A 27,143-nucleotide genomic window follows, 5' to 3' on the forward strand; every position below is an offset into this window, starting at 1 on the left:
AGTTGCTTCTGCGTAAATATGGATGTTTACACATGTACACATTTTATAGGATTGTACCATGGGTCTACAGCTAGAGCATCCTCCACTTTTCAAAGCAAACAGACAGAACAGTAAGGATAGGTAGCTTACTCACTGGATCTGTTTGTATCATAGGAGGCTTCAGAGCAAGGTGCAATTGACTAGAGTCCATAAGACATAAACTTGATGGATCTAGCTTGTAAGTGGCAGGGAGGGCCTCAACCGCTTGGATTTGGAAAGTTGGAAATATCCTCCCAAACTGAACCATTGCATAACATTAAAACAAAAAATACAGCAATACATACAAGAGTATTTGGTCACAAGCATAGTATCTGCTCAATTTAGGAACATTTGATAGGGTGAAATGGAAAATATGTATGTGGCTCTATGGATACTGGGAAGAAAGGTGTTCTCTCACAATCCTTTCAAAGCACAAGGCGCAAGCCTAAAGCTTGATAGTACCATTGTGTCATATTTACATATTACATCTTCAGGATACCTTATGATCCTGCACTATTCTCTTGCCAAGGATTAAAAGTGACCTATGGAATCCAAAGCAAGACATTCAACTCAAGTAAATAACCGCAAGCATTCCAAATGTCTCAGGAACCATAGGGCTAGAATTATCAGTTGTAGGGACACCTCTTTAACTCTTTCGTGGCAGCATCCAGGAAAGGGGACACACAAGAGTACGAGACATCTCTTCTGAAAACGTATGGTAAACATTTTGTAAGCATACCCTCCAGATAAACCCAAGCAATTAGCCTGCAATATTGCACAAAAGCAGCAAGAAAGAACTTTGTCATATCAAGGGACTAATGAAATTTAACAAGTTGACTGAACTGACTGTAGCCCTACCTGCTTTGCTCAGTCTCCTAAAATGACTCTTACTGACCCCTTAGTACTCCCTGCTGGGCCCAGTGATGACACAGCACTACATAGCAAGTTGCCAGTCTGTCACTGAGAGATATTGTTGCTTTCCAGCACTGCATCACGCATCCCATGCTCAGTATAACAACCCAGATGGGAAAACTTAGACCTTGGAAGACAGATGGTGCCCCTTGAGTAGCTCTTGATTGCAGCAGCTATTCACCAAATCTTCTAGGCAAGCTGCATCTCATGCCATCTCTATTCCCCAATTTTCTACAGTGAGTGCCGACTCTGTGCACACAGAACAGAGGTCTGAAGTTTCTGATGGTTTACTATAAAATCCCCCTGCCGGGCTGAAAGTTATTTTAGCCACAAAACGCCCAAATATTAACCAAGCTTAAAAACGTATGCAGGGACCTCAGTGTAGTCTGCCAGGCCTTCAGTCTAGTCTTTAACAATCCTCTCCCCTGACTGCTGGTTTGACGAAGGACTGTTCTGAGGACTTGCAAGAAATAAGGGGAGGTACTAGACTGGAAATTCAAGTTCTGTAGTCATGCCAAAGCACACCAAATAAGAGTGTTGGTGCTTAGTATGCAGGGCCTCAGTTCTATGAAGAACTGGATGCACTGTTATTTCAGAATGTAGCCCCAGCTCACACTAAGACAGTGGCCAGCAATATGGAACTATATTACCAAACCCAAGACCATTTAGGGTAATCCCACCTTCCCCATGCAACTCGACTTATATCTTTGTTTAAACCTAGTTTCAAGGGAGCATCTTCTCTCATTAGATCAATATGCTGTATCCTGGTCTAAATCAACCTGCAGTGTCTAGAATTAGCCAGTTTCTAATGATCCTAAAGCAAATGTGCTCTCCACTATGGGAGGATTACAGTAAATAAATACATGATGACACAAGGAGATGTCTTCAACTTGAAGAGTCAAATTCCAAATGCAGATTTCAACCCCCTTGCATTCTGGAGTGCTGCAAAGCATGCTCAGGTTCAAGGATACTGTACAGAATTCTAGAATGTGGTAGGGGAGTTGAAAATTTCCACCACAATTTTCCCAGGAGGTGCCATACTATCACAAGCCCAAAGACTTGGGGCCAGTTTGTTTCAAACTTAGAAATGCTGAAGACAGGAGGAAGCCCAGTAAAGCAGAAGGCTTGGTTAAGAGAGACCCTCCGTTTTGTCAGGCTACAACTCCAACAAACACCTACTGAAGATACACTGTACTCCTCCACCACTACTCCCCAGTCCAGTTCTTCTAGTCTTATGGCGCAGCCTGGAAACTGGAAAAACTTGCAGCTGGGTTTCCAGGGGGAAAAGCTCTCAGTCGTGCTTAGGGAAGCTATTCTGATTTACAGAAAGAAACAGGGGTGAGGGGCAGGTGAAAGGTCTGAGACCTGTGGAGACTGCTGCAAAGATAGACTGACAGCACAGAGAGGAATAATGTCCAGAAAAATAAAGCACCCCCAGCACGTGTGCTGCGACCCCTAGTGCTGCACATCTCCAGGGTCCTACCCCCGAAACCATCCCCACCATTTCTTTCTGACATGCCAAGGTTCTGCCATGCCATTCCTGTTTGGAAGACAGCAGGGACTTGAGGAAGTTGCCAGCTTCACTAGTGGACAATTTTGGCCTCACCTGCTGCCTGCAGGTTGGCTACTTCACTCAGCCACTGCCAAGCATACACCTCTGTGGAAACTTTCTGATCTTTCTACCTTTGGCCTGCTGCTGCTCCAAAACAGAGCACACAGACCTAGGAAGCCTCCACACCACCACCACGAATCTCCCTTGTACCTCCTTCATTTCCTTGTACCTCCTTCGTCTCCCCCCCCCACACACACAGATCCTTAAAGACCAACTTGCAACTGCCTTCCAAGCACAGTAGCACTCAGCATCCTTGCCTGTGGACTCTGGGGGTGCGGGGGTGGGATCCAGAAACAGGCAAGAAACAGCAAGTTCCCTGCCAGGAGATTCCCCCACCTCCCACCAGCATCCAAGCCAGATAACATGAAATCCTCCTGCACCCGTTGGCGTCTGTGTTGCCTTTCTGTCCTGCAGAGGTCCTTCCAAATTCTCACACGGATCTGGGATTGTAGCCTTGCTCTGATCTCTAAAGCCCATCACCGCTGCATCCAAGAGCCCCATGGCCGGCAAGAAGCCATTGAAAACTGCCACAGCGTCTCCTTCACCACTACCACCACAAGCACCACCACCACCAGCCTTTCCTAACAACCTGGGACTCCCGGATCTCACCAAACTTGGTCTGAGTGTAAGAAGGGACCCAGAGAGGCTTACCTGGGGAGAACTGCTGGAGTGTCGCTGTTGTAGGGGGAGGGAAGGGGGGGGAATTCAGGACAGGAACTTAGAACATCCCTGCCGGCGGGTGCCTTACTCCAAGCCAGCCATGGGGAGAAAAAGTTCAAAATGAAAATAATAGACGGCAGGAGCCGGGTTGCAATTGGACGAGGCAGGAGCGGCGCAAGGGGGTTGCCGAGAGGCCTAGCAGAGCGAATGGCAGCCGGAGGAAATAGGAAGGCTTCACTGAAAAGGAGGAAGCTCGTCCTTTGTTTGCCAGGTTTCCCCTGAACAATGGCTGCTCCTGCTGCTGTCTCAGGCCCTCTGTTGGGGTATGGAGGAGGCTCTGCTATTGCACACACGCTCGCTCGCTCTGGCGTACACGCACGCACACACACACACACACACACACCTCCCTCCGCCTTTCAGAAAGAGGCCCAGAAGCTATCCGAAGAGGAGGAGGAGGAGGCCCTGCTTCCCCCCTCCCACTTCTCTCCCTCCGTCCCTCCCCCCCTCTTCCCCCCCCCCACCCGCTCCAGGGGCTGCTCTGATCGCATGAAAGAGGGAGGGATCAGCCACGCTAGGCTGAGAAAAACAAAAGGGAGAGACAGACCCAGACAGAAAGAGGTAAATCCCAGGGAGGGAAGGGATGCAACGCAGCCAGAAAGACCAGAGGAGAGAAGGCTGTGCTGGGAGATGATGCCATTGCTTAGAGGTGGGGCGGGGACAGCGACGGGGCGGGGGGATTCGGGGGAGTGGGGATTCTCCCGTCCTAAGCAGGCAGGCAGGCAGGCCTGCCCGTGAGGGAAGAAAGACCTCGCAAGGAAGTACCAGGTCCCACTTCTACCCTGGAAGAAACTCTTGGGCTGTTCCAGTACAAGCCAATTCCCCGGTTCGAGCGGGATGGAGAGTTCCAGAGTGCACCCTATTCCAGGACCTGAAAATACCTCAAACAGAACAAAACTTTGCTGCACTAGGAAGCTTACTTCATTCCACCCGTCTGCACACTAGAGCCCAAACTGTTTTCATTCAATTAAGGGGTTGGGGGTGGGTGCGTTGAAATAGTTTGAAGTGTGCATTTCTGCGATGAAATTCTTTGCAAGGAAGGTGGCAGAAGAACATGTCCTAGCAAGCAAATCCCACTGAACTGAACAGGGGTTACTTCCAAGTAAACATGCACAGAATCCAGATGGAATTGGTATTTTGTTACCCACTAATAACAAGAACGGAAAATAAGCATTAACAAAACATGTAGTTATGTCTGGGGGAAGAAAATTGTAGCAAATTGGTATTTTACCAGACCAGCTCCTGCTTCTCGGTAGGATTTGGTTTAGGCTACAACGAAAGCCTACATTTCTACAATGGGAAATATTTTTTAGATCCTAGTGTAGGTGGGCATCAAGGTGTTGAGGCATACTAGGATCATCCAGTTGAAAACCATGACTACAACCCTAGGATGTGGTGGCTTTTTGTGAGGTGGGATATTTTCTAAATGACAAGACAAGAACAATTAGTTATGCCTTCCTTTGTAGCAGGGTGGAATTTGTGTCACGTTCTGAACAATAGAACTGAATTTGTGCTATGGCTCACCAAGGAACCTGCTCTCAGAGCTAGGGCTGAGGCTGCCAATTTCCACCCACCTCCATAGAGGCTCTAACAGTTTTATGACAAGCAGAAATTCAGTTGGGGCAGTGTGGAGTATATTGCTGCTGGGATAGCAAACGCTGCTGCTTTTGAATCTTTGCATGTAATGCAATTGTCAATAGCACAGAAAACACTGTCTGGAAAAATTATGCAACCCTAGCCTGGGGCTCTGCCCCAGAATATTCCTTGTAATAATAAATAAGAGTGCCTTTGAGCATATGCTGACTGTCTTTCCTTCCCTGCTGAATAACCACAAATGTCTTGGACACAGCTAGGGTTAGATGGAAAGTTTTTAGTGCAGGAGTGTGACCTGCAGGCATGCTTGAATCTTCTTCACACCCTCTCTTTCTAGAAATTTACTTAATACATACAGTTGATCTAAGGCAGCCTTCCCCAGCCTCCTAGCTGCTGGGAGTTATAGTCCAACACATCTGGAGGACACCAGGTTGGAGAAGAGTGGTCTAAGGCTGCTCTGTCCTTCTCCACACACTGATAGAGCTGTCCTGAGACACAGGAAAATTGCAAGTTCATTCCCAACAGACAAGATACCTTTCAGAGCCTAAAAATGTTATTGCAAATGGAGATCTGCAGTGAGAGAGCAGAGAAATGTAGGACTATCCTGAAATGAGGGACACTTCAGAATGTTCTATTGTCATTGTGTGTTGTGTAAAACTGAAATATTCTCAAATAAGGGACATGCAACTGCTCCACCAACTACGAACTAATGGATGGGGCTGACAGTGTATGCTCTTTTTCGATGAGAACTTAGTTGCACTTTGTGTAGCTACACAAATTCACTTTGTACACCTACAGTTTTGATGTGTGTTTTTAAATTCTCCAGGAAAGAATAGTGTTTTTGAAAAATGCACCATGTGAAAAAGCCAGTAAGATACAAAACATAAAAAAGGCACTTCCTTTAGTGAGTAGAGGAAAATAACAGAGCAGAGGTGTATAGCTGGCTGTGCAAATCCACGTGTGTGTGCACACACAAACACACACACTGGTGTAGATTCACAACTGTTCTATAACTCTGAGGACATTTTAAAGTAACAGATTTCTGGCTTTAACTGTAATGCAACAAACCTTTAAAATATGGAAGGCAACGTGTATCAGAAGCCTGGACCAGAATTGTCCCATTCTCATCAGATGCTTAAATCGGAAGTCAACAAACATGACACTTAAAATGCCAGATAGTCATCTGAGCAGGTAGGAAAAGGAAGGACGCTGCAGGAGAATTTACTCTGCATGCTCTATGCAATTACATTTGTAATGCAGTAGAAAGGCTACACATCTGTTTTCTTTTTCATAAAAGGAGTTGGAGCTTGGATTATGTGCTGAAATACCATATCGCTCACACACAGTTTAGCCAAAGTACTGTGTGTCAAACTGCCACTGGGAGAAACCATGGCCCTGCTTTAGGGAACAGAATAGTAACAGGCATGTTTCTAATTATCAGGATCTAAGCTACAGAATTCAGGCCACGCATTTCCCAAGACCAAGTTGGTTCCAGTGAGGCCCAGATAGATTTGGATCTGGGATATACAAGAACAAAGGATCAGCCTTACATGGTCAATGCATCTAGCTCAGTATCCCCTCTCTGACAGCGGCCAGTTCCACTACAAGAAGTCTAGAACACTACACTGAATTAACCCGGAATTCCAGTCTCTGTCATTCATTTTAAAGTTCTAGCACACTTTAAAGTTAAAGTTTAGTCTAGTTAAAGACATCCTGAGCAAGATGTTCAGACTTGGTTCATGACCACTGAGAGTCTTATTTCTGAAAAAAATAGTCTATGCCTTGATTGAAGTTAGTGATACCTTCGGCTATCATCATGCTCTTTATAGCAGCATGTTTCGAAGATCAATGATGCATGCATAGAAAACAACTTTCTAAAAACTCATTTTCAACTTTTTGTATTAATTTTACTGGAGGACCCTCTAGTTCAGCCTTCCACAACCTGCTATACTGGCTGTGAATTATGGGACATGGAGTCCAACACATCTGGAGGGCACCAGGTTGGGAAAGGCTGCTCTAGTTCTAGTATGATGGGAAATATGAAAATGTAAGGTGAGTATTCTGGGTAGTGTCCAGTCACCTGCAAAGAGACATCCTTTATGCTAAGGTGTTCTCCTGGCTGAGTCCAATGGAAGAGAGAATAGGCAGAGAAATAATCAAGGTTATATTAGCTAAACCAGTATTAAAAACTATAGTATTAAAAAGCTACCACATTGTCAGATCTAGGATCAGTCTCAGAAGTGGCTTACAGAGTTTCTACCATAATAAATGAACAAAGACAGCATTAGACTTTCTTCTCTTGACAGCTTCAGCACCATTACATATGCCACGAAAAGCAGCACAGGCTAGTAGTGTTCCAGTTCCAGGTGCAAGGGGCCAGTTCTGATTCTGACTGAAAAGGCTACCAGCAACCCTATAACCAATCTGGGTTTGCAGGGAAAGTTTGTTACAAGTGGATGGGCCTCAGCATAGCACCTTCACAGAACGATGTTCCTTCTGGCAGAAGCACAGCAACAGCGGATCAGTCATTTGGTGTGCCCAGCCGCTGTAGCTGTAGTGATAACATCTGGGAAGTGCTGGTCCTATTATGTTCACTACTGCAGCACAGCATTATGAGTCATTCCCAAAATGCTGAGCACCATACTGTGAGACAGAATGCTCAATGGTCCCACAGGGCTGATTATGGTGCAGTTTTTATGAACCTGAAGGGCAGATTATGAAGCCCTTATTTCAAAGAAGCCCAACATCTGGTAAAAACAACAAAACACAACCCTTTGTAATATATCCATTTCTGTAGAACGCTCAATGGTCCTTACTTCCTCACGGAATTAGCTGGCATTAATGAGAATTATCCTAATGACCCATGGTGACTAGGATTCACTTTAGTGCCACAATAAGCAGGTGTTTGTGAGTATTTCTTAAACCAGCACCCATGGAAGTTTAGTGCTTCCTAAAGAAATGGAGATCCAGCTCCTTGCGGTAAGGATCTTGGAAACTGACGATATTTTCAGGGTGCAGAGAAACAACTAATCACATCTCTGTGTAGTGCAGAGGTGGGAGAAGGGTGTATCTGTATTGGTACAGTAATGAGAAGGATACCTAAGTGAACCTAAACTCCCAACAGTCCTTCAAAGCTTTTTGCCTTGCTAGAACTGGCTACTGGAAGGTGAAATATTGGAAGCAATGAAGGTATCCCTAATGGTACTAATGAAGCAACAACAACAACAAAAATACTGCTACTATAGCTTTCTTAATTTGCAAAGCACTTGACGGACTTTGTTTGCCACTACAACTACCCTGCAAAACAGGTTACTATTTTATTGATTTGGGACTGAGGCTGAAAGTGTCTTGCTCAAAACTATACAATGGATCTGCAGCAGAGATGAGAGAAACCAAGATCTCCCAAATCACAGTACATCCATTAGAGTGCAATCCTATGCATGTTTAGATAGAACAAGGCCTCCAACTCCCAGCATGCCACAGCCACCTATGCATAGAATTGTGCCTTTAATCTAGTAGAGTATGCTGTCTAGTAGAGTATGCTGTCTTTCAGGTACACACAAATTTTGGACTTCTCTGCCCAACCCCAGATACACACACCACATGACATTAACACCAGCAGCAGCACTGCAGTAACAGAGAACATCTATGTTATAATGGACCTAGGAAAATTATTTATTTATTTCTATACCACCCAATAACCGAAGCTCTCTGGGTGGTTCACAAAAATTAAAACCAAACAGCACACAATAAAACAATTTAAAATATATAGAACATTAAAACCACAAGAAGTGGTTGACATACCACAGAAAAGTGACATACAAGCTCTCCAGCAGAGCACAAGCACATAATGATTCATGTTAGCCTGGGGGCTGAGGCAGGCAGAGGAGAGATATTTTGTTTTTTGGGGTGCAGCTAATATCAACATCCAGAAACCAAGGGCTGACCCCACCTGGAAATCCTGCCACAGGAGTTTGGGGAAGATAAAAACCCTCTGTTCTGCAGACTTGTACGTTATTGGTCAGCTGTTGCATTTTTAAGTAGCACTAATCTGTGTATTACCTTTCTTCTCAGTCCCTAGCAGCAACACATCTCTAGCAACCTTTGGGAGAAGGAAAATATACATAGTCTGTGCACTCAGTTGCATCTTATCTTCAGTCCCATCTCTCCCCTGCCCACCCACACTCTGTTTAAGGTGGCTTGGAGGTACAGAAGTCTTGCAGTCTATCCCTAGTTTTAGCCATAGGTCTTAGGAGCAGGCCCAGGGAGGTGCAGCAGCTCCTGCTGGTTCTGGTTAGGCTCAAGTTAATAATTAAAGAGGCACTAAATGAATGCTCAAGTGGGATTGGGATGCAGCCAGTAAAGTCCCATTCAGTCTCCAATGGGAGGTAGTGAGACCCCCTGTTCTGTACTTAGAAGTCCATCAGTACAAGGATCAGCCCCCATAGGTCTCCCCAGCAATCTCTCTCTCTCTCTCACACACACACACACACACACAAACACACACACCTCTTTACACCTGCAGCTTTCTTTTCAGTCCTTTTGTGTGTCCTAGTTTCCTGGCCCTTTTACTGTGCTCTGTGCTGCTAGCACTGGTGCTCTGGGAGACATAAATCACAGAGACACAGCTTTATGGCCATTGATCCAACCACGTGGCAGTGGATGCCACTCTCAGACAAGGAGCATTTCCCCTTGTTATAAGAGACACAGCTGTTCAGAAACTCAAGCCTTTTTGCTGGTGCCCTCCCATGTCTACTTGCAAAGATTGGAATGGCAGTGTGTTAAGATATCTTAGGAAACATGGAAGATGCAGGCTGGGTTTAATTTTCAGACTGTGTGGGCAGGATCTTAGGACAGAAAGCTTTAGGAAAGCCAAGCATTTCTAAAGAAAACACCAAAACAGAGGCTGGTATAGAACTCCCAACCAAATCGTCACACTTGCCAGTCAATGCATCCTGGTATTCTGTGAACATGTGTGTGTGAGAGGGGGGAGCACCCCCATCTTTGAGGCAGAGGCCCTCCTCCAGGACTTATTGGCATAATAAGTCAAGGGGGACCTCTGTGCACCGCAAAGGCCCCAGCTGAGCAGGTGTTTCCTGTCACTTGTTTCAGACAGTTAAGTGCTTCCTTCAGAGCCCACTGAACTGGGCCCTTCATTTCCCCGCTCCAGCCCTAGTTCTGGTGGCAAAGACTGCACTGTTGTTTGGTCTCCTGCTGTTTTGTCACTCTTGATCCATGAGGTTTCCAACTGGCTTTCCCTATGAAGGCAATGTCTCCATGATATTCCTTCCCAGGACCCACATCTTGTGCTGTGAGCGCTGCTGAGTTTACTTCTCCTGCCACATGAGAACACATGGTTCCTGCTCTAGCTGGGCCTCAGGCAGGTTTCACAGCTACAGACAGTGTTAGCTCCAGGTGGATTCTATTAGGTTACAAAAACCAGTTTATGTCCAGATTCCTAACATGATACTATTCCTAGCAACAGGACCACAAAAGCCATTTTTACCAAGCTTTTTCATTGCCCTGCAGGCACCTTTAGCCTGTAGGGGCCTGGGATAGTTTGATCTCTTCTTTTCTCTGTTGTTAGCACAATATCATCAAGATTATGTCTACCCAGAGCCAAGTAAATCAATGTTTCAGACTAAGGCAACTGAATTGTATGGCATGTATAAAAGTATGTGATACCAATTTTATTATTTTGCATAAAGTATTCCTCTTCTGTCAGTCATAGGGGAGCCAAAGAACTATGCCAAGCACTATGGCAGGGGTAGGCAACTTGGTGCCCTTCAGATGTTTTGGACTACAACCCCCATAGTCCCCACCCATTGACCATATTGGTTGGGGCTGATGGGAGTTGGAGTCCATCTGGAGGATACCAGGTTGCCTATCCCTGCTTTAAAGCATACCTGCCTAGAGATGTGAAGGCCTGCAGGAAAACGCAGTCCCCCCCCACACCGCTTTTTTTTAACCTAGGCCTTCACATCTTGCTAGCTTCCCCTCTGGCTTCTGAGATTTCACATGGCATTGCCTATAGCACTTTCAAGCCAATCTTTGCAGTCTTAAGGGATAGAAATTTACTTTAGAAGAAAACACAGAAAGTCAACTTTCTCAGGATGCTGAAGTCCATCCCCAATAACAATTCCTGTGCTTGCACTGTATGTTCATGGAACTGTGGAATACAGAAAGTCCTGAATATAATCTGGATACACACTATAATTTGTGTGATGTCCTTGCACTGTCCCTGAAAGATGACCACGGAGACATCAGGCTAAATAAAGTCTCTCTGAAAGGCTCTACGCTGGTAAATCTGGGGTTCAGCCACAGAGACATAAGGGAAGTTACATTAAATTTATTCTGATCAGAAAATTTGAAAGCATTTAAGCCTAGGTTGTAATTATCACCTCTTCCTGCTCTAATCTATTCAGATCCCATTCCCAATTCCTTTCTGTTCTCCAACCACAGCAAACCATTGCCTCCCTACAATCATGTAGTTTCACAAAGTCACAATAGACTATCTGAGAGCACCTGATACTAATTATGAACAACTGGTTGCCCAGGGTCTAACTCAGGCTGCCATCTGGCCCACTGACCGAAGAAATGTCTCTACTGGCTCACCCTTGCTTGCTCAATTTCTGCTGAGCTACTGTGACATCAATCTGAGTGGGTGGAATTGGGGGAATCATAACAAGAAACAGCCATGCTTCTACAGCTTGCATGGGGTGCGGGGTGCAGGGTGGCCGGGCGGTATGGCTTCTTGAGAAAGCTTTTGTGAGTAACTAGAGAGAAGTCCTGTGGTACCAACAGTGCTTATGTGGCTCCCATGGGAAAGTTAGGGAGGCCTGTAAACGGGGACTGGGAGTCCCTATGGTGGAGGAAGTTACCACTCGGGTTTACCAGCCAATCTAGAGCCAAAAAGGAATCTGCTGACTGACCACAATGCTACAGGGGAGAAAAAGACTGTACTTTCAAGATACTTTGCTGCAAAAATACTACCCACATAGCACAAATGTTCCACTTCAGCAGCTTCCGACAGCCCCATCATTTCTGCATTTCCTTAACCTGCTGGTTTCATGTTGCTTCTATGCATGCCATCACCATGCAATAGCATCCTCTTCCTGCTAGGTAAGGGGCAGAAAGAACTCCTGGTACAAGACACAGGGCAGCTGTTCCACCGTATTCAAACCACCTGCTGTCAAACAGCAGGAGAGAAAGCCTCAGGCAGGCGCACAAGGGCTCAGGCACTTTTCTCCTGTTCTTGAGATTTGATTGATTGATTGCATTTATATCTTGCCTTTTTTCCTCCTTAAGGAACCCAAGACAGCTTACATAATCCTTCTCCTCTCCATTTTATCCTCATAACAACAACAACAACCCTGTGAGGTAGGTTGGGCTGAGAGTCTGTGAATGGCCCAAAGTCACCCAGTGAGCTTCCATGGTCGAATGGGGATGAGAACCCAGATCTCCCGGCTCCCAGTGCAACCATGAAGGTGGCTAAGATCCAACAAACTCTCCCATGAGCTAGAGACAGGCAAAGGAGCCAGGAGAAAGGGGCTGAGGAGAAGACGACTAGCATGTCTGGAAGGAAGACAAGAAAGAAACACAACACAGTCATGGAGCTGTAGCAACACCATCATAGCCACCTTGGAACAAAAATCACTTTTAATCATAGCTCATAACCCACAGCTATCCCAATCCTGGCATTTTCACCCCGCTCACTTCCAAAGTATGATGCACAACCCACCCCACTTCCCTTATAAGACATGAGTTGCTGATCAAGCTTTGCCAATATACCCCTCCACCTTAACTTGTTACCTAGGGAACTGCTTAGAGGCTGCATGACACACCATGTGCTAGCCAGTGGACTCATACAACTCCACGGAGCTTCTTGTGCAGTGGGGGTGGGGGGCTCCTGTAGCAGCCACGCCCACAGCCATACTCACCTCTTTTTGAATATCTTAGGCGTCTTTAGGGAACTGGGTACTCCACACACCAGAGATACAAACCTGTGTGGTGTAGTGATTAGAGTGCTGAACTGCTACATCAGAGACCCAAGTTCTAATCCCCACTTGGCCATGGAAACTCACTGAGTCATTTTGGGCCAGTCACTCACTCTCAGCCTAGCCTACCTCACAGGGTAGTTGTGAGGATAAAATGGAGAAGAGGGGAGGATCATGTACACTGCCTTGGGCTCCTTGGAGAAAAGGTGAGATATAAATGTACCAAATAAACAAATAAACATTTTTGATCTTATATACATTAATGTTTATCCTGGAAAGAAAAAGGTGACTCAGAAGTCCTGTTCATGCTAGTGGTAATAGACTTTCAGCTCACTTCACGGCCTGCTTCATCCTTTGAACATGTAAGCTAATAAGATACTGAAGCAAGTTGCTTCCCCAAGATAACTGGTTGTGTAAACAGGAAACTGGAGACCTTTGTGTTAAGGGAGGGCATGGTTAACAAGCTGAGGAAGCTTTGGGCAAACCTGTGGGACATGGAAGGAAGGAAGGAAGGAAGGAAGGAAGGAAGGAAGGAAGGAAGTCAACGCCTGCATGAACTTGGAAGCAGCGTTATGAAGGTAAAAGAGGACCGTGAAGTCACAAATGACAGCAAGACAGTGACCAGGATGTTATTCCCACCTCTTTCCCATAATATTATCTATTTATTTATTAATCAGATTTATATGCCACTTTTCATGAAGTTTCAAAGTGGTGAACATACAATATCATTCCATCAAAACAACAGTAAAATATAACGATAACACTACGTAATAATACTAATAAATTATCAAACTGCACAGTCTACTGTGCACTACCGACTACAGCTGGCTGGGTCACACTTCAAGGAAAGTCTGTGTGAAGAGATGGATCTTGAGAAGGTGTCTAAATGTCAGAACTGTGGAGGTCTGCCTAATGACAGTTGGTAATGCATTCCAGAGGGTGGGTGCTGCAACACTACATTCTCTGCTGCAAACCTCAGGAGCATGTGGCACCCTCAGGAGCGCTTCCTCTGATGATTGCAAAGATCAGGCAGGGACATACAGTGTGAGGTGATCCCTAAGATAATAAAGAGGCTTGCACTAGTCAAGTGTAACTGAAACAAATCAAAGGAATGGGCTGCCACCTAAATGGACCTGACTTCCCTGTTTGTAACTAGCTGTCCCTCGCCCCGATGATGTTATTTTATATTTTTAACTGCAAACACCCACACAGCACATGCTCATCAGGCCACAGAAACTGGGGGTGGGGGCTGTTACAGCATTACAGCAAAGTGCTGCACACCCCATCTGAATGCTGTCCAGCTGGTTTTGAACACCCAGCAACCTGCCTGCCACCCTTGCTGAGGTAGCCAGTACCATGGGCTGCTGAGTTGAGTAATGGCTCAGGCTTAAGGGGGAGAGGAGATAACAGTCAGCCAGGTTGGGCACACACAGCCCCAGCTAGAAGAGGAGATGGTAGTGGTAGCCAGCCTGGCCCATTTTAGCCCAGTCTATGGAAGAGGGAGAAAGTGCAAAAGCTGGGTTGCAGTTAAACCTCAAAAAAACCAAGGTTATGGCAACCAGCTTGATTGATAACTGGCAAATAGAGGGAGAAAATGTGGAGGCAGTGACAGACTTTTGACTTTCTAGGCTCAAAGATTACTGCAGATGCTGACTGCAGCCAGGAAATCAGAAGACGTTTACTTCTTGGGAGGACAGCAATGACAAATCTTGATAAAATAGTGAAGAGCAGAGACATCACACTGACAACAAAGGTCTGCATAGTTAAAGCAATGGTATTCCCCGTAGTAACCTATGGCTGCGAGAGCTGGACTATAAGGAAGGCTGAGCGAAGGAAGATAGAGGCTTTTGAACTGTGGTGCTGGAGGAAAATTCTGAGAGTGCCTTGGACTGCAAGAAGATCAAACCAGTCCGTACTCCAGGAAATAAAGCCAGACTGCTCACTTGAGGGAATGATCTTAAAGGCAAAACTGAAGTACTCTGGCCACATAATTAGAAGACAGGATACCCTGGAGAAGATGCTGATGCTAGGGAAAGTGGAAGGCAAAAGGAAGAGGGGCCGACCAAGGGCAAGGTGGATGGATGATATTCTGGAGGTGATGGACTCGACCTTGGGGGAGCTGCGGGTGGCAACGGCTGACAGAAAGCTCTGGCGTGGGCTGGTCCATGAAGTCACGAAGAGTTGGAAGCGACTGACCGAATAAACAACAACAATGGAAGAGGGTGGGTGTGTTTGCTATGGCTGCAGCTGTGTCTCTGTGTTTGTTTGTGCATTAGTATGTGCCACATACATGGTGTGGGTGGTGGCATGAGTGGTTATGTCTGCATATGTGTAGTGTGGATGGTCCCAGCAACGTCTCTGTGCAACTGTGTGGCTTGCACCTCAAAAGCTCCCAATTTTTGCTGTGTGAAGTACTGAACCAGTTCAAGGTCACTTTCAGAAGTTGAGTCACCAGTGGGTTTCACCTGATGTTGTTTCCTTTGCTGAGCAAATTCCTAGTCAATTTTTCTGTGTTTCTAATTGACTCTGAAATGGTGAAAAGAAAGTATTTTTTACAGTAGAGAACCTCAGTTGAATAGGACACAAAAGAGGCTTGAACTCTTTGGCACCAAGTTTAGTCTTTATTGCTGAGCCCTTGCATGGGGCCATTTTCTGAATCCCAGGCTAGCTGGCAAGTGTTATCTGCCACCACCACTGAAGCCAGCGGGGAGCAGCAGCAGCAACTGCAACACCAAGATTAGAACTTGCTAATATTCTTCCTGCTTGGACCCAGGGCTGGGGAATCAAGCCAGGGAAGATGGAAGAATACCTATTCAGTAGGGAGCTATGTGTTTAACTAAGCGGAGTCCCAATAGGGCCTGTGAGCCAGGCTGGATTGGACTGCACTGCCCCCCTGGGACAGAACTGGCAGGAGAAACAGTATTCCTGGTGCATCCGGCATCCCCTAGGAATCCAGATGCTAGAGCTAATGGAGGGGGTGGAGCAGTGAGTGTGTTTCAGCCACTGTGCATGTGTTTTAATGTGAGTGTGCATTTGTGCAAACATATATGTGGTTATATACTAAACGCGTTTATACACTTGGGATTCTAAAAATAATACCTCTTTTATTTGTGTTTCTGAGTGTGCAAGTTCGTGTGTATGTGGTTCTACTTACATTTTTGAGCATTTAGGTGTCTAGAGATTATTATTTTATACTGCTTTTTGTCAATTTGCAACTGTTTTTACATACTTCCTTTTGTGTGTGTGAGAATGTCTGCTAAACCTGTATATCTGAACTACTGGAGTTCAACATGTTCATATCCTGGCGCAGTCAAGCTCAGCAGCCCCTTCCCCACAGAAAAACAGCAATCAGCAGCTTCATCTCAGCACACCAAATCTAAGTCCCCCTTCACACAGAGAAGGTCCCCCCGCCCCTTACAATCTTGGGGGAAAGGTCTGCTTCATGTGAGCCCTGACAGGGCCCAGCATTGTCTCCAACCCATCCCCTCTGAAATCTGGGGAAAATATCATCTGTGTCACACAAGCCACGAGTGGGGAAAGTTCTCCCTCCCTCAGTCAGATGCAGAAGGAGGCATGCAAACTCTCCCTATTTTTCAGCAACTGAAGGAAACCGCAAGCCGCATGTGTAGGAGCCCGATAAGAACTTTACCCATAAGCCCCACTTTGGGATGCCTGCTTTCTACAGAAAGACTAAGGGAAGGCCCTCAGTTCCCCCCACCCCACCCCCATTTTCCTCCTTTGCCTAGGCTGCTGTGTATAGGCCCTGATTCATCCTAAAACCACACTTAGGAAAGGAGTCCTACTGGGTATTTTCCCCAAATGCCAATATGTAGCAGGGACCTCAGTGCTGTCCTACATCAACTACATGCCATGGCCAGGGCTATCTTATGAAGGAAAGCAGTGTCTTAGGCTACAGTGGCATTTCTTGTCTGTGGTCTGGTTCGCATATAATGACAACCCAGAGTATGGGTTGAGTATGGGTTATTGCTGAATTGTGGGTTGTTGTTGAATCGTGAGTTGTCATTACATGCAAACCCTGCACTATGGTTTGACTATGGATAGCTAACCATGAACAATCCAGGAAGAGAACCCATGGTTTGTTGTTGGGTTGTGAACTTTGGGTTGTTTGTGATTAACAACCCATAGTTAGACCATATTGCATGTTTCACACGTAACGACAACTCATGATTCAACGACAACCCATACGCAACCCGTACTCTGGGTTGTCGTTATGTGTGAACCAGACTTGTGTCTCAGCATTCTTCCTCCTTACTTAGAAAAAGCAAGTAAAAGAAAAATGTCATTACTAGAGCCTGTACAAATATTCTCGTCCATGCAATGCGTCTGTGTACACCAGCCTGCGCCAACTGAGCTACAGAGTCCTCATGGCTCCTTCTGCATCTGACTGAGGGAGGGAGAACTTGTAGATATTGGTCTACAATTCCCATCATCCCCACCCAAAATGGTCCCATCTTCATGCTGATTATGGGAGTTGTAACCCAGGACATCCGGAGGAGACACTAGGTTGGGGGAGGCTGGTGTACACCATTGCATATTGTATCATAAACTGGTGCTTTGTAACTAACATGCAACGAATTCATAGGGCCATGTGATGCTACTGCCACTGTAATTCCTTCACATGATGAGTCACACAATTGTTCCTATACATTGTGTAGCAATGTTTTATATTCAGGAAACCATTTCTTGTAATCTGAATACTGAAACCGAGAGTCCCCTCTAACAGTGGCTCAGTTCGCGCATAAGGATAGCCCAGTTTTTTTAAAACCCTAGGTTGTCATGATCAAGCAAGCATGCTAGTTCAGGCTGCTCAATCACTCCTGCTCACAGCAGGAGCGACAGGGCAGCATCCACCAGCATGCTCGCTCATACACAATAACATGTTATTGTGACATGCGAACTGGGCCACTTCCAACACTAGCCTTTCACCATCAGTACTGCTAATATTCAAATCTTAAGTCAACCTCTCAGTCATGAGAATGACTTTTAGAAATCCTAACCACGCAAAATACATTGGAGCCTTTTTTATTTGATTGCCAGTTTCTGACCCTTTGATATAACCTGCCACCACATTTTCAGACTTTTTGTGTAGGGACGAAAGCAGTGATGAATCAATCTTAATCTAAAATGTGGCTTTTCAGAGATCAGGTTTTAATCACTGTGGGGAGAATGTTGCAGAAAGCAATTTCTGCACACCTCTTGACTCTCAGCCTCGCAATATAGTCAAGGTAATTTCCCCAACAAGAAGTGATCTGCCTCTTTTTGTTAGTGAACAGAAGCTGTGATCTTGATTAAATATCCCCAAAATATCACCCAAATTGAAATACTGGTCTAACTGGTGAAAAGCAAGACAGCTAATTGAAAGGAACATAAAATAAATGCTTCAAGCAGTTGGAGGCTCTGTTTGTTGGAAATCATGAGACCTGGAAACTCAGATTTAGTAAATACAGGCACACAGACCTTGGGATTGGCACAGTTCCAGCAAGAGCCTGTACATAGCTCATACTTGGCAGCATGTAACCTGAAAGCCTTATGTCGCCCTCCACTGCTACACAATCAGGGAAAATCTTCTACTTCTCTGGGTATGGAGCAGGAGGGAGGCTCCAGTAGACTCACTGCTGCCCCACTGCTGGAAGTTGAGAATACTAGGTGTGCGTTTCCTGGGGCAAGCAAGTCAGCATAAAATTCTGCTGAGGAGCAAACTATTCTGTTTCCTTTTTCCCACACCCTAGCCTACATTGTTTATAAGATAAGGAATTTAGTTTCCCAAATGTACTGAGGTATTTGTCCACTTGAGTACATGCTCTCTAGATGATAGAAGAGCACTGAATGCTTCCCAATGCTTCTGCATCTATTTAGGAGAAATAGTACAGTAGTCAGAAATTTCCCAGATGCCATTCCTCAGCAATGCATTGACCAGAGGAACAGAATAGAGCAGCCCCTCACCCCAAATCTTGATAGCAATGCTGATCGTATTGGGCGAAACATAAAGCCGCCTTCACTAACAACTCCCATCATCCCCAACCAGGCTGAGGAAGGCTGACAGAGTAAGCGATAACTTTCATTGTAGTTGCTGATGTTTCAGTGCTGGAAGCATGATATAAGGTGTTACATTACACAGAACTCTTCTTCAGATGTTGATGTTCAAAGTAATCAGTTGTAAAAAAAAAGAAAAAAAGCAAAGGTGTAATACGGCAGGCAGTATTAACCTGTTACATCTGAGTATTCTTCAAACAAAGAGCTGCACATTCCAAATGGGAAGCAGGAAAGGTGCTGCTAGCTGGATACAATTACACACTTACTGGCTTTGCTCCCTATCTCTGGTAGCTTCCAGGCCAGGGGGCAGAGCTTGGGGAAGAGAGTAGGTGGGGCCTGCAGAGGAAGCACAAGCCTCAGCAGGCCAGATCTATGCCAGAGCACAATGGCAACTTTCAGTTTAAATACCAGAAGGTGGGGCTATGTGTGACTCTATTCCCCACCCCAATCTCTACACTCAGCACCACAATACACTTTTAAATATGCACTTTTTTTGTTTCCTTAGAGCCAGTTCCTGAGGAGGAAGAAGAGTCACAGAGATAATCAGGTTACGCACAGAAAAATCTTGAAACAAACCAAGTTACCTTCTTCCCCCCTGAGACAAACCACTGTGCTCCTCACCACTACCCAACTCTCTCCGTAGCTGTAATCAATGAAGCTGCCCATGATGAGAACAACAGCATCCCATAATATCTCATCCCCTGCCAGCCACAACCCTACTAACAGAGAAGCAATTTAGAGCCTGCTTGGAGTTACAAAGCTACACCTTATCACTAACCACAGCCAGTGTGGGAGTAGGCAACTTGGTGCCCTCCAGGTGTTTTGGACTACAACTCCCATAAACCCCAGCCAACATGGCCAACTGTTGTCAGGGATTGTGGGAGTTGCAGTCCAAACCATCTGACAGGTACCAGGTTGCCTACACTGCAGTGGGGTGTTGGATCTCAACATGAAAAACCAGGCTCAAATCACCACTTGCCTTTGGCAAGTTACTGTCTCCAAGCCTAATCTACCCCACTATATTGTCATGAGGCTAACCTACTGCTCTGATCTCATTCAGGTGCAAGTATAACAAATACATAACAATACATAATTTGAACTGCTTGTCACAGGTACAATCTAAGGCTTCCCCTTTGACTCTTATTCCTGCATTCACAACCCTAACTACATATGGGTAGAGCCTGACACATATGAATGATAGCTTTAGAAAAAAACAGGAGTGACATGCATATAGAACAAACACACATAATGCAGATGTGGTTTCCCAAATGGAGCTCTGTCACCCTAAACATGAATTGCCAAGGATATAATCTCAGATTAATCTATTTCTTTCCTGAAGCTACTCTGCCAATAAGAGCCTGTGTTTCAAAAGACCCACAGACAGTGGGGTCTAGCAGTGGGCTAAGATGTGCATTTGGCCATAGCAAGGAAAGAATTGTGCACAGACTTGGGCAGTTGAAATGTCCAAGACAGAGACAAAAGAATCATCCTGTTATACCCAGAAGGGAAGAGCCATGGCTTCTGAGCTTAAAAAGCAACGGTGTGTTGGGCAGCTCTGGATTGCCTTGAGTGGGGCAGATGCTTCTGTAGGCATCTTGGCTGTAAAAGAGAGTCCCCAGCCCCTCTCGTCCATAAAGTTCACATGCTGGAAAGGAACTGCTGCAAATTTAAACTGGGACTCAAGTGCAAGAAGTGAGAGCCAGTGTGGTGTAGTGGTGAGACCGTTGGACTGGGACTCAGAGATCCGGATTCCAGTCCCCACTCGGCCATGAAGCTCACTGGGTGACTTTGAGCCAGTCCCTGACTCTCAGCCTAACCTACCTCACAGGGTTGTTGCGAGGAGAAAATGGAGAGGAGGAGGACCATGTAAGCTGCCTTGGGTTCCTCACAAGAGGAAAAAACGCAGGATATAAAGGTAATAATAAAAAGGGAAACTGCATTTTTATTTGGTTTTGCTGTGCAATTTGTCCGCTCCCTCTCTCTTATCCCATCCCAGTTATCTTCCTTATCCCCAACAAGTGCTTTTCTGGAGTCACTATAACATGACATAGTTTTGTGTGATTATTGGGTGGGGTACGGAGATCAAGTATAAAGATTCTGAATTTTCTAATCCACAGTCCTTTTTCTAATTCTCCTCGCACATCTCAAGGGGCTCTGGGTTTGGGGCAGCCACTGCTGCCTTTCCCAGGGAAAAGAGAAGGCTTGGAAGGAGCCTCAAGGGAGCATGCTTGCAGTCCAGGGCATCCATGTGCTGGCACCCAGAAGAGACCAAAGGTCCAGGTCTCACTGAGGTGTAAAGCTGTGTTCGGGCCGTACTGCTTCAGACGGCAGGTGGGTCACTCAGCTCACATGACTGAATGCTCCTTCATACAAAATAAAAATAAATCCATGCTGCACATAGCAAGCCAGAGGTTGGGACGAGAAATTCAAGTTTAGTGTTCTCCCTGCCATGTGGAGAGAATCTGTGTGTGAGAGCAGGGAAGGAGCATTCAGTTACATGCCTACTCAGAAACAAGTTCCACTGAGATCAATGGGGCTTACTCCCAGGGAGGTGAGTATACAATTGCATTCACATGCATGAATGGGAAAACCCATGGATTATTTAGATTAGGGGTGGGCAGAAAGTAGATCTCCAGATGTTTGGGATTTCAACTCCCAGAAGCCCCTGCCAGCATGGCTAATGGTCAGGAATGCTGGGAGTTGAAGTTCAAAACCTATGGAAATCTACTTTCTGACAACACCTGATTTAGAAGTAGCCTCCGGCTACATGGAGAAGGTGCACAGCTGGAGAATTTAAAAAAAATATTGTGTTGGTCTCTTCTGTGCATATATTACTATTACATATTTTTATGTATTACATAAATGACATATATGCATTACTGACCCAATTTTTGCCCTTGTCCATAGAGTGAACAGCTGAAAGGCATTTTCTTAGTCAGCACCCAGCTGTACAAGAGAAAGAGGGTTCCTGCTGCCTTTTTAGAACTCTTCATATTGGCTCTAAACCAAGTAGGAGCAGCTTTCATTATTTTTATACTTTCTTGGGTGCCAGCTGCTTTGCAATCCTTACCTTGTTTGCGTGCAACACTTTTGTGAGGTAGGTCATTATTATTTGCATCTTGCAGCTGTAGTTATGAGAATGAGAGAGCTCAAGACTTATAGGTCTTATAGGCCCCTTCCAACCCTACTATTCTATGATTCAAGACATGCAAGTGAACAGACAATCGGCTGAACATAGCCTTTCAGATACAGATCTTAAGATATACATAGAATGACCCATATAACCTGCTCGCTTCACACTCGGAGTATGAATGCAGCAGGAGCTAAGCACATGGCACAATTCTATGTTTTCCAGAAGCCCAGTCTCTTTCTCTCCATTATCCTTCCTTCCTCAGTGGCAGTCCTTCTGTGACCCCACCGCTGAAGCACAAATCCCCACCCAACTTCATTAGACTCCCTATTCCATTTAAATTTATTTTGTGAAGATGAAACACACCCATTAGTCCCAAATGCACATAACAGGTGCCTTATTGGTGACAGAGATGCTGTTCTCTGGAATGCCCAATCTAGAGATGAAGAAGTGCACCCAGTCCCTATCGAGATTAACTGTACAGTAAATACAACATTGTACAGACACAGAGAAACATGTAAACAGAGAAAAGGAGAGCACACACAGAGCACAGCTTCCACTAACACACTTGAGATTACATAGGGCTTCCCTGGTACAGGACAAAAGCATCTTGGTCCTCACACAATCTCTCCAGTCTAGGACAACTTCAGTCAATGAATAGCTCAGAGTAAAGCTCTGTCATGGTTTGGGAATACAGAAGTCCCTGGGAACATTATGGTAGGTAAAGAAAAATGAACAAAAAGATTTGGGATGACACTACAATCAAAGTACCTGAAACTGGATTTTGCAAGCAGTTATTTTTCTCCCTTCTAAATCCCTTATGGGATATTCTGGGTCAGGAAGGGCCAAGTTGCTGAGGTCAAACAGTGCTGAGTCTATCACTGAATTACATTGGCAGTTCTAGGGGCTAAATTGGCATGAGCAAGCATCCTGACCAAGTTCCTAGCCTGGGAATTGAGATTTTGTGATATGATGCATGAGTTGTGCTCATATTGCAACCTCTCTTGTGCACTTTCTTCCAAAAAATATAACTGAAGACACTACTGCAGGTTTATGAAGAATTTAAACACTGTGTACTTTAAAAACAATGGGTGGGAAATAAATGGAAAGAAGTAGGAAGGTGCATCACAGAAGAAAACAAGGAGACATTTATTCCATTTCGGGCTCTTGTTCTAGGTTACCAATTAGCAAGAATTAAACTCCAGGTCAGGAAGTCTCAAAGAGCCTCAAGAGAATGTCTTAGGAGCTGGAAAAGTACATTGCCCAGATGTTGCAGCTTAACAGCACAATACTATGCACTTCAAAGACAGATATCAACCCTGCTGTAGTACAATTGATCCAGAGATTCAACACTATTTCCTGGGGCTTGAATAAGGACAAAGGTGGGCTTTTTAAATTACACTATATATGTTAATTGGCTCACTGTTGCAATGATGTGTTATCACCCAATAATTATTTGAGAATGGCAACTGTTGAGGTAATCATCACTGTCTGCCTTTTTTGCATTTCAGTTCCTTCTGACAAGGCTGTTTACATTTCCTACCTACCCCAGCATGTGTGTGTATATAGATCTGCCCATTTGAGATTAACACTTCCACTATCTGATGAAGCTTCCGTGAAGTTTATGCCAGAACAAATGTGTTGATTTTAAGGTGCCACAAGACTCTTTGTTGCTAATATTATCCATGTTAACCTGGAAGTGGGTCCCACTGGCCCTGTTTGGATGTACCAGCAGTGTCTGGCAGCAATTTGTGGGTTCATTAATTAATTACAGGGATGTGTGAGCTGCTTCCATTTTCCTGGAACAACCTATGAAGGTGTCACGGAAACAACTATTTGTTTCTTTCCGTGATGTTCAAACCCAAGCACCTAGAGTTATTTGTGGGTTAAATAACCCCAATCAACCCATAGTTTGTTCTTGAGTTAACTTTATTTAACCCACGAACAACCCCAAATGTTCGGATGTCATGGTAACAACCTACAAATGCTGTATTCGTAGGTTGTTCCAGGAAAATGGAAGCGGCTCACGCGCAGTGCATGTCCTCACAATTCGTGGGTTAATTAATCCATGAATTGCTGCTGGATTCTGCCGTTACACCTGAACAGGGTGAATGTATTCAATTGTTCTTATACCCAGGTAAATGCGTACAGGACTGCAATCTAAGATGCAAACCATATGCGGTCAGGCTCAATTAATAGGTACGTTTGAGCATGGGGAAAAGATGGAAGGAGTGGGAACATGTTGACCATTTTGAATTAAGGAGTTCTTAGAGATGTGAAATGATTGTTCAGCCTAAGCACCAAGAATGCCAAGAAGCAATTATTTTCAACTAAACTACCTGGAGGTGAATTTAGGTTAAATGTGAAAAAGACCATTTCTACGTATAAGAGCAGTTAAACACTTAAACAAGCTGCCTTGTTCAGCTGAGTATTCCAAGAAAAAAAGGTATGGATGGGGGTCTGTCAGACACACTGTTGGTATTCGGAGTGAGTAAACAGCAGTCTTGATCAGGATCACTGCGGGAGGGGGGCAAGATTAAAGCCACCCCCCCCCCAGTAATATTAGTCAGGATCACCAGGAGGGAGAAATTTTAACCTACCCCTCCCCCAGAAATCAGGATCTCAGTGGGGGAGGGGGAAGTGTGTGTGTGCACGCGCACGTGTACATGCACGTCCATCCTGGCCCCATCCACCTCAGCCCTGCCTGCTTATGTGGCCCCTGATGGGTTCCACAGGAGCCAATGCAACTCCTAAGGCCAAAAAGGTTGCCGATTATGACCAGGTTTGCAGATCATGCCAATTCCTGGGTTAACCCAGAAATTGTAGGGGCCATGCAGCAGTGGGCAAGTATCCTGCCTCCCACCTACTTGTTGCTTCCGCTTTCAATCAACTGTAATGAATAACCCAGGAACTTCCTGTTTCCTAGGTTGTTGTTGTGACATTTGAACCTGGAACTCTGGGTTGTTTAGTGGTTAAACAACCCAGAGTTAACCAAACACAAACCATGAAAAATTGGTGGGTTAACTCTGGGTTGTTTAACCCCTAAACAACCCAGAGTTCCAGGTTTGGACATCACAATGACACAGGAATGGGCTGTTCCTGTATTGTTGATTGCAGCTGATTGAAAGCAGAAGCAACAAGTGCATGGGAGGCAGCCATTATATACAAACCAGGTCAACGACTCAGGGCATTTGGGGATAGGAAAACATGGCAGTGGTTCTTTAGCACTATTTAGGGACAGACAGTTATGATCACTTAATGTAGATTAGTTGCCATTTAAGACTTTTTAGCTTCCTTGTTGTAAACTACTGTGATTGTAAGTACAAGTGCTACAAAGGTAACAAGTGCTACAAAGCTCTCCCCTTCCCCAAGCTGACAGTTGATTCTAGTGAATTAAGTGGATTTGAGCCCATATTAGTGATTGTGAGCAAACAGCCAGAAGGTGCTACTTATTCCAGATTAAACAAATTCCTGCTGTATCTAATGTAATGCCAGATTCTCAATCCCAATGCTGCATTAGTTTTTCCCTACTGCTCATTGTGCCTCTTGGCCGTTCACCCTCCTGCAGGACAGAGGGCAAATAAAACCTCCATCATGTTAAGAACATAAGAGCCATGCTGGATCAGACCAAGGGTCCTTCTAGACCAGCATTCTGTTCACACAATGGCCAACCCGCTGCCCACAGGAAACCCATAAGTAGAACATGAGTGCAAGAGCACCCTCCTGCCCATGTTCCCCAGCAACTGGCGTACATAGGCATACTGCCTCTGATCCTGGATGTGGCATAGAGCCATCAGGACTAGTAGCCATTGATAGCCTTCTCCTCCAGGATGTTCCACTCTGTTGACTGATTGGTGTGAAGAATGGAACTGTGAAGAATGGACCTGTGATATAGTAAAATGAGATCCTTCCTGTCTGAACATCCGTAATATGCTAGGCCAGAGAGAAGCCAGACTGATTTCATCCATGTTATTTTGGTGTGCACAAATGGAGAGCAAGAGCAAATAAAGTGTACCATAGCTTGGAGGATATCTGACAGAGCCCACCCACAAGCATGGAATCACACACAAATATAGATGTGTGACTCATCTCCTTTAGGAGGCTGCTGTCTCGCCTCAAGCTGCAATAGTTTCACAAGGATAGGTGCCCAGACACAAGGGGGATAGACAGGGTGCACAGTCCTAGGCAAAGCGCAAGGTGTGGGGGAAAAAGTACCTTGCAGCCATTGCTGCAAAGCAGCCTCAGTGGAATAAGGAAGGATGCATCAGGCATACAGCTGCAGATTAGGAGCTGTCTCCACACTGATGCTGAAGATCCACGAGGCTCCGAAGGGCATCATGGAACGGTGATGCCTTAATCTGACTAACGGGATGATGAGCTGTATCTCGAGATTCCCAAGTCCCACACAAGGCACTGGAAGGAAGCTTTCTTCTGAGTCAGACCCATCCCCTTCCTCATCACCTGGGGAGTTTTTTCCCAGCACCTGGATTTTTGTTCCCCAGCAACTGGGGATATTGCCTCTGATACTGGAAGCAGCACATAGTCACAAGGATTAGTAGCCATTGATAGCCTTCTCCTCAAGGGATTTATCTAACCCTCTTTTAAAGCCATCCAAGTTGGTGGCCATCACTGCATCTTGTGGTAGTGAATTTCATAGTTGAGCTATGCACTGTGTGAAGTAGTACTTTTTATCTGTCCTGAATTTCCCACCATTCACCCTCATGGGATGACCCTCGGTTCTAGTATTTATCCCTTTCCACTTTTTCTCTACACCAATTCTGTACACCTCTATCATGTCTCCCCACCCTTGCTTTTTTCTAAGCTAAACAGTCCCAAATGTTGTAACCTTTCCTTGTAGGGGAATTGCGAGAGCCCCTTGATAATTTTGGTTGCCCTTTTTTCCTGCACCTTTTCCAACTCTACATATCCTTTTCTGAGGTATGGTGACCAGGTTTGCATAATGCCACTTCCAATCAACCCACCTTGGCTCAAGACATGCTTCTCTTCAGGCAAATCGTTCACTATCCTATTATCTCCAATGCTGAGACTGCCTCAGTCAGGCAATCTGGTATCAGCATCATGGGGCCTTTTGCCCTCATCTCTGAAGTGG

At 45.3% G+C, this 27,143-nt stretch overlaps 1 protein-coding gene across 4 annotated transcripts in view; it reads right to left on the reverse strand.

Moving 5' to 3' along the window:
- LDB1 (LIM domain binding 1) overlaps window positions 1-27,143 on the reverse strand; it is an 86,496-nt gene that overhangs the window by 48,017 nt on the left and 11,336 nt on the right. The window contains exon 1 of one of the 4 annotated variants that reach the window (XM_084846575.1): window positions 3,194-3,864. The exons of 2 other annotated variants lie outside the window; for them this stretch is intronic. The gene's annotated coding sequence lies outside the window, so the exon portion shown is untranslated. Of the gene's footprint in view, window positions 1-3,193; window positions 3,865-27,143 lie in introns of those variants that run through there. One more of the 4 variants, XM_084846576.1, reaches the window with a different exon arrangement.

This window comes from Heloderma suspectum, chromosome 3, assembly GCF_057233095.1.
Source record: "Heloderma suspectum isolate Gila_16-S chromosome 3, 16-S_ref, whole genome shotgun sequence".
Classification (NCBI taxonomy): domain Eukaryota; kingdom Metazoa; phylum Chordata; class Lepidosauria; order Squamata; family Helodermatidae; genus Heloderma; species Heloderma suspectum.